The sequence below is a fragment of the Hydra vulgaris genome, chromosome 04 (genome assembly GCF_038396675.1).
Source record: "Hydra vulgaris chromosome 04, alternate assembly HydraT2T_AEP".
Classification (NCBI taxonomy): Eukaryota; Metazoa; Cnidaria; class Hydrozoa; order Anthoathecata; family Hydridae; genus Hydra; species Hydra vulgaris.
In genome coordinates this window covers 26030001-26037809 of record NC_088923.1, presented here as the reverse complement: position 1 = coordinate 26037809, position 7809 = coordinate 26030001, and the positions used below count along the sequence as shown (strand labels likewise).

Sequence of the window (7809 nt, the reverse complement as noted above, 5' to 3'; positions counted from 1 at the left end):
ACCATATATGGCAAATTCATGTAACCCACGTGTGGTAAGCATATATTAGCCATATATTTACCACTCTCCTTTATGGGTTGGCGTTGGTGCGTTCCATATGTGGTTATAGTGTTTATCCCATTAAAACCACACTAAATAAGAAAGAAATCCGCATTACTTTCCTACAAGAAAGTTATAAAAATGCATTAGCAAATCTTCTGACTTGTTTAAATATCATATTTTAACAAGTCAGTAGGTTTGTTTATGTATAGAATATACAAATAATTATACATATATACATATACAAATAAGTATCATACTGTATGTATACTTATTTGTATAGGAATACCAGTTAAAAAAGTTGAATGGAAAAACATCATACTTTTTGCTTTTATTTACAATTTTATTTACAGATTAATTTATACATACAACACCTTTTTATTAATCTTAAAAACTTCATTCCGTATTAGTTTTGTTCACAAAACTAATCTGATGAATCACGCAATGAAGACGCAATATTTTCTTAAAGTTCTTTATCTAGCATTCTTAAAATGTCTTCGAACAGTAGCTAAAGATAGTTTCATATGAAATTCATGTACAAACAAAGTAGAGAGAAAAAAAATTAATAATGACGAAAGCATTTACATTGCGCGTAATTTTAAAACCTAACGTTGTTTTCTGGTAGCAACACAACGTATTAAGATATTTTTTCTTTGTTAAGTATAACTCTGATTACAATTTTTTTCGTTAAGTATAACGAAAAAAATTGTAATCAGAGTTATACTCCGATTACAATTTCTTAACGAGTTATACTTAAGTTATACTTAAGTTATACTTATTCTAAACTCTGTTTAGAATAAGTATAACTTAAGTATAACTCGTTAAGTATAAGAATAAATTTTTATTCGTTAAGTGTAACTCTGATTTACTAATTTTATTGATATTTTATTTTGAATAAGAATTCTCAAATATATTCATTACAAAACCGCTCAAACGTACTTGCAACTATGAGTTGAAAATTATCAAAACTGTAAACCACATGATATCATGGAATATTCTAGAGTTTACTACAATGCATTGCAAAGGAATTGTAGTTTACAGTTGGTTAAAATTTAAAATTCAAAATGAGGCAAGATTATTTGTTTTATTTGTATGGCCCATATGATAGCCACATCTAATTTAGCACGTAAATATGCAAGGATTATACTACACTAAGTGGAATAATTTTGTGGATGCATTATGTGCTCCACATGTGGGCCACACTGATCATCAGCATATATATCAATCATCGACTGGATTACGGTTTCACACTTTTATTCCACTTGTAAGCACTATAGCAACATGTGGACCACATAAACCTTTCTTGTCAGGACAGCACATTCAAACCTCTGAAATTCAATTCAATTTTATGATGTTATTCATAACACTTTGTTTACATAACTGAATTTATTTACAGTCATGTATAACATCAACAAAATCTCCAACTTTAAAATAAATGCTTATAAACAAATAAGGGTTATCAAAAGTACTCAAAAACTAAAGATTTTTTTTTCACAATATGTTTTTACATGTGTTAACAAAATGTACCAAAATCAACATTAATCTGCAAGGAAGATGACAGTTATTGATAGCTAAGCCTATTTTTTTATCATGAATTTCATACACTTTAAAAAAAATAGCATAAAAGTTTTAATAATATTTTTTTCTTTTTACCAACATGGTACATTTCGTAAACACACATGAATGAATGCTACCTGTAAAATTTGATAGCAATCGGACTACGCAACATGGAGTTATCTATGTACCATTGTAGGGTCCTATTTTGCTTTTTCACCCCAATTGTTGTATTATCAATTTCTTTTTATTATTTCTGTTATTTCCTAGTTTTTTCAAGACAAAAAATTATTTAAATAGAAAATAGTAGAAAAGTTTCTATGGTATTTTTAAAAGACAGCCCAGTGAAAAAGCGCACATGGGATACGCGTGGATTTTTTCCACATGTAACCCATGTGGGGATTATTATTTTGTCCCATGTGGGTTTCATATGGTAAATCCCACATGGATTCCATATGGTAAATCCCATATGGGATACGCGTGGGTTTTTACCATATGTAACCCATATGGGGATTATTATTTTGTCCCACGTGGGTTTCATATGGTAAATCCCACATGGGTTTTATGTGGTAAATCCTACATGGGATATAGGTGGAAAATACTACATGTTATAGATCTTAAATGCCACATATTTTAATCCAAATGGTATAAAAGTAGTCAATACTAGACAAATGAAAGTCCGAATGCTTCTATGATAATTTTTAAAATTCTTTTAATTTAAAAATTACTTAAATAGTAATTTAAAATTAATCATCGAAGCTTTCAGAGAGGCTTAACTTAATCTGGTATTTGCCACTTTATCCCATTTGGTATTCAAAACGTGTAGCATTTTTGATCTTTTACATGTGATGTTTTCCACCTATAACCTATGTGGGATTTACCTTAAACTATTATGACGAAACTTTATAAAATTAAAAAACGTGTTGCAAAATGAATTTTTTTAAAAATAAATGCTATTAATCAATACATCCGAAACGAATATTAAAAATATTATTTTTTCTTTTGCGATTTACACGCCGTTTTTTGTCAATTGAATTAATTAAATCGCTTCGGCTTGTATAATACCAATGTTTTTAGTATCTTCTAACTTTCTTCAAACATTTTCTAAAAAAAAAAAATATAAATACAAATATATATAAATATATATATATAGAAAAGAGAGAGAGAGAGAGAGAGAGAGAGAAAGAGACACAGAGAGAGACAGAGACAGAGACAGAGAGAGAGAGAGAGAGAGAGAGAGAGAGAGAGAGAGAGAGAGAGAGAGAGAGAGAGAGAGAGAGAGAGAGAGAGAGAGAGAGAGAGAGAGAGAGAGAGAGAGAGAGAGAGAGCAATTTTAATAAGGAACCTTATTAGTCGAGCAATTTTAATTATTAGCCAGTTTGAAGTCATTAATGACTACAATATTTCACAAATAATTATTTCATAATTTATTACTTACAATGACTAACGTATTATGCGTAATTGAACACATATTATGCGTAATGAGCTTGAACCCATAAGGAGAATCCTGAAAAAAAGTGATCAATAAGGATAAGTAGTTAAACAAAAAAACAAAAACAAAAATGTAAAAACCTACTTTTTCAATGATGTAGACTTCTATAATAACAGGCCTTGACATCGCGCAAAATGCCGTAAAAACTGAAGGCCGATTAAACTTTCACTTTTACTTATATTGATATATTTTTATATTAGGTAGGGTGTAATGGCAGTCTATGTTTTCTAATAATAATCTCTAGTAAAAACGGAAATATAAAAAGAAAACCAAAAAATTGTTAAAAGATAATCATGCTTTTCGTATTTCAAATTTCATTAAGAATATTTATGTAATATTAAATAGTATCAATAACAAGCAGAACCATAACAAAGTATATATCTATATATTAGAAAGATAACTGTATTTTTAATTTTTTTTGCTAAAAATGGTAACAATAAAAATCACCAACAATAAAAAACACCAAAAAAAGTTGATTCAAGCAAAAAAAAAAGTTTTATCAATATATCTCAACAGGGTTAAAGTCCTTATACTTGGCAACTTGTAGTCAATACACAAACAATCATATAAACTTTGTCGCATTGCAAAATACTCATATGCTCTACATATAATATCTGAAGTATATAAAACTTCACCAACATTAACTTTTCTCATAGCATTAAGGTGTTCGAATAGAATATTTGACAGAAGCGAACTTTCTTTATTTTTAAAAATCTAACTGCTTCAAATAAAGCTGATTTTGTTTTTATTAACTTTAATTTGTTTACAGCTAAATATGAAATATTACAAATTGTGCCATTATGGTTAGCTACAAATAAATAATCATTAAAAATTACTAAAATAAATAATGGAACACCAAGTTTGTACATTTTTGATTGTATGTGCAAACTTTTTTTATTAAGCTGGAAAACAATAACATTTTATTATCACTTAACAAAGATTGAATATTGTCAAATATAAGTTCATCCTCTTTAAGAAAATCATTTAACTCATCTGGTAAAATGCTTCGCAAACCGCTTGAAGTTACATTTTTTCTAACTTTACTTGCTGGTGTGGCTAAACAACTAGGCGGAATATTTTAAAAACAGATGGTGGGTTTAAAGGTCGTTGCTTCCCATATTTGCTTTTAAAAGGTGCTTCATTTGACCAATGCAGTTGACATAATGCTATATAGTCTGTAACAATAAAACCTGTTCTTGGGATAGCTTCACTACATCTTTTTCTCTCCTCTAGATTCTTTGGAAATTTATAAATTGATGTTTTTGTCGTAGTTGAGTATTGATATTTTTGTTGTAGTTGTAATTGATATTGTAGTTGTAGTTGAATAAATTGATATTTTTGTTGTAGTTGGGATAGTTTGACTTGCAAAGAGATTTTAAAGGCATTTTAATTATTAAAAAAACTTATCGTTAGTTTGACAATATTATTACCTTACAATGTTAACGCCTTGAACCTTACAACGTTATCATCTTGATGTTGGGCTATCTAATTTATAAACCAATCACATTTTAAAGATTTATTAAGAAAGCGCGAACACAAAATTTCGTCTAATGTTAAAAGATGAAAATGTAAACAAAGTATTAGGAATTGGCCTTCAGTTTAACAACTTTGTAGCGCGATGTCAAGGCCTTTTATTATAGAAGGCCGCGGTCACACATAATATAATATTCTGAAACTAATACACAAACATCTAAATTTCTATAAGTAAATTTATTCTTTGATCATTGCCTTCATATTCTATCTTATTTTCATATCATAATCTATTATGGAATTATTTATATAACATATCACAACAATATTATTAAATTTGTGATGTTCAAATATCATATGAACATTCTCTAACATGTTCATATGATATTTGAATATAGTTCTTGAGTATATTATCTGCAAACAATTGACTGATGCAAGTTCTAATATTGTCAAAAACCAAGCATGCATGCATGGGACACTGCAGTGTCCCACAAAGAAATGCAGGTTTGAAAGTCAAATTTTGTTTTATTAAAAAAAAAATTAAAATAGGGGGGAGATAGGGAGGTTTCTGTTACTTTTTTTAGGCTCCAAAACTTTTAACTTTATATATAATAAGGTTCATAAAACTTAAGGGACTTACGAAGTACATTGAGGAACAAAAACAGGATATTTACAGAAACTTTTAAATTTTTAATCTGGAGTACCACAGTGTAATTGGGAATAAAAACTCTGGGTCCAGTATTCAAAGTAATACGATCTAAAGTAATATATAAATTAAATAAAATGCTTTAAAATGCATGCAGTTACACATATAACTCCTGATAGTTAACTATATGTATAACTAGTTATACATAAAATTTATTATATAAACTTATTTTTCAAGGTTATGCTTGAACAAATTAGAACCAATTAATTCAAATTCAAGATTTAGTTCAAGTTCAAGTTATTTGTTCATTGTTTTTACAATAATTGACAATGGGAAGGGGATGTTGAGACCAAAATAATGTCAATTAAAAAATTGAATTAAAAAAAAAAAGTAAAATATTTTATTTTAAAAAAAAGTAAAACAATTTATGCTAGCTATGAGCAGGTTTTAAAGGTATTTACACCAACAATGTGGTCTAAAAACGTTTTGCTTTTGTTGCTTAAAACTGTAGAGGATTATAGGAAAAACAATTTAAATTCAGAAATTAGCTTGCTTATCTGAAAGAACAATTTATGTTTTTTTTTTTTACTTTTAGTACTGTTGAGAATAAATGTATAATTGAACCCAAAAAAAATTGATTGTATATGCATTTTTTATATTATATTAACAATTCAGATATACCATCATAATACGATAACAAAAACTGACATCATTTTCAATGGGAGATGGCAAAAAATTGACTGAGTTTGATAAAGGGTGAAGTTGTTCAATAAACCGGGTCATCATCTGACATCATTATGCATAGATGACCCTATGATTTAGGTAAAATAAGTAATCAATTTGCCATATTTCTCTTTAGAAAGTGTAAGAAAAAAGCATTGTTATGCTGAGAACCTACCTATTGAGCAAGCTTTGACCACCTATTTTATAAATTTGAGAGACAGAAGTGGAAGTGCGAATCGCAAAAGAACTAATAACAATGCTCTAAATTGATTTTAACTTTGCAGACTAACATTATTATAGTATTTAGTAATAATAAATGAAGTTTACATGATTTTTATAATTTGTATTTATTTCCACTAATTATTAGTTGTCAGTCTCCATTTTATAAAATGAATTAAAAAACTATTTATTTATAGTACAATAATAATACATAAATACTAGTTTCCTAATGCTATTATCATCACAATGTTAATGGTATTCGTTTTAAAGTGAAATTTTGTATCAATTTTATTGTTTTAATGTTATATTTATATATATGTATATATATATATATATATATATATATATATATATATATATATATATATATATATATATATATATATATATATATATATATATATATATATATATATATATATATATATATATATATACAAAGCTTACAATAATTCAGTTAAAATTGATTCTGAGTTATTGAAACGTAATAAATTTAACACAAATAGAAAAGTAAAGCTGTCATTATTTAAAGTATAAAGGGTGTTGTCAAAATATGTTGATAGTAAAATTAAGTTACTAATAAAATCACGTTCAACAATGATAAATATTCTTACTGTAGTAAAATATAGTACTAACTGATAAATTTGAACAAATAAATATAAAATTAACAAAAACAATGAATAAATAAGAACATTAACTTGAACTTTAACTAAATCTTGAATTTGAATTAATTGGTACTAATTTGTTCAAGCATAACCTTAAAAAATAAGTTTTTATAACAAATTATATGTATATCTTCTTATACATATAGTTAACTATCAGGAGTTATATGTATAACTATATGCATTTTAAAGCATATTATTTTATTTAAACATTACTTAGATCATATTACTTTGAAAACTGAACCCAGAGGCTTTATTCTCAATAACACTCTGGTACTCCAGTGTTATTGAGAATAAAGCCTCTGGGTTCAGTTTTTTGTGGTTCTGTGGTACTGTGGGACACTGCAGTGTCCCATGCACGCAAGATTGGTTTTTGACAACATTTCAACTTGCATCAGTTAATTGTTTGCAAATAATTTACTCAAGATCTATATTCAAATAACTATTATATTATCCTAATAATACGTCTATTTGCACAAATCTTAATCTTATTTCTATAAAGAAAGATAAAAATTATTCGTGGTACTTACATACTTGCTTGCCATTCTCTTTATTAATATAAAATATTTTCACACAATATAAACGTAACGCAATGCAATGTTGATTTAAAATTTTTTTCTTTAGTTTCCAGCTTTTAAATTAATTCCCATGCAAATCCCACAGGAAACCCACGTGGGATTTCCCATGTGTGTAAATACCATATGGTTCCCACATGTAACCCATGTGGGATTACCCACATGGGTTTAAGGTGACAAATTTCCATACGTATACCACATGGGAAAATCCGTCCCACATAAATCCCATCAATCCCACACGGAACCCACGCGGAACCCATGTGGGACGCGGTTTTATTTTTCACTGGGAGTAGCTTGAATAGGGATCTACCACCTTAATTGAGGCAAACTGGTTGGTTTTTATTGAGCTACTTTACCTTTATAAAGTAACTTAACTATATTTAAGTTTGGTGACTGAAAAGCCCAATCTAACATCCTTATACTTTTATT

The 7809-nt window shown here is 27.8% G+C and overlaps 1 long non-coding RNA gene across 1 annotated transcript; it reads right to left on the bottom strand.

Annotated features, from left to right (window-relative positions):
- Positions 1 to 2524: 2524 nt before the first annotated feature.
- On the bottom strand, positions 2525 to 7660 carry LOC136079703 (uncharacterized). Its single transcript, XR_010638146.1, has 3 exons — positions 7336 to 7660; positions 3032 to 3100; positions 2525 to 2697 (listed from the first exon to the last, which is right to left on the bottom strand). It is a non-coding gene; the product is annotated as an uncharacterized LOC136079703 (long non-coding RNA).
- Between the last annotated feature and the right edge of the window lie 149 nt (positions 7661 to 7809).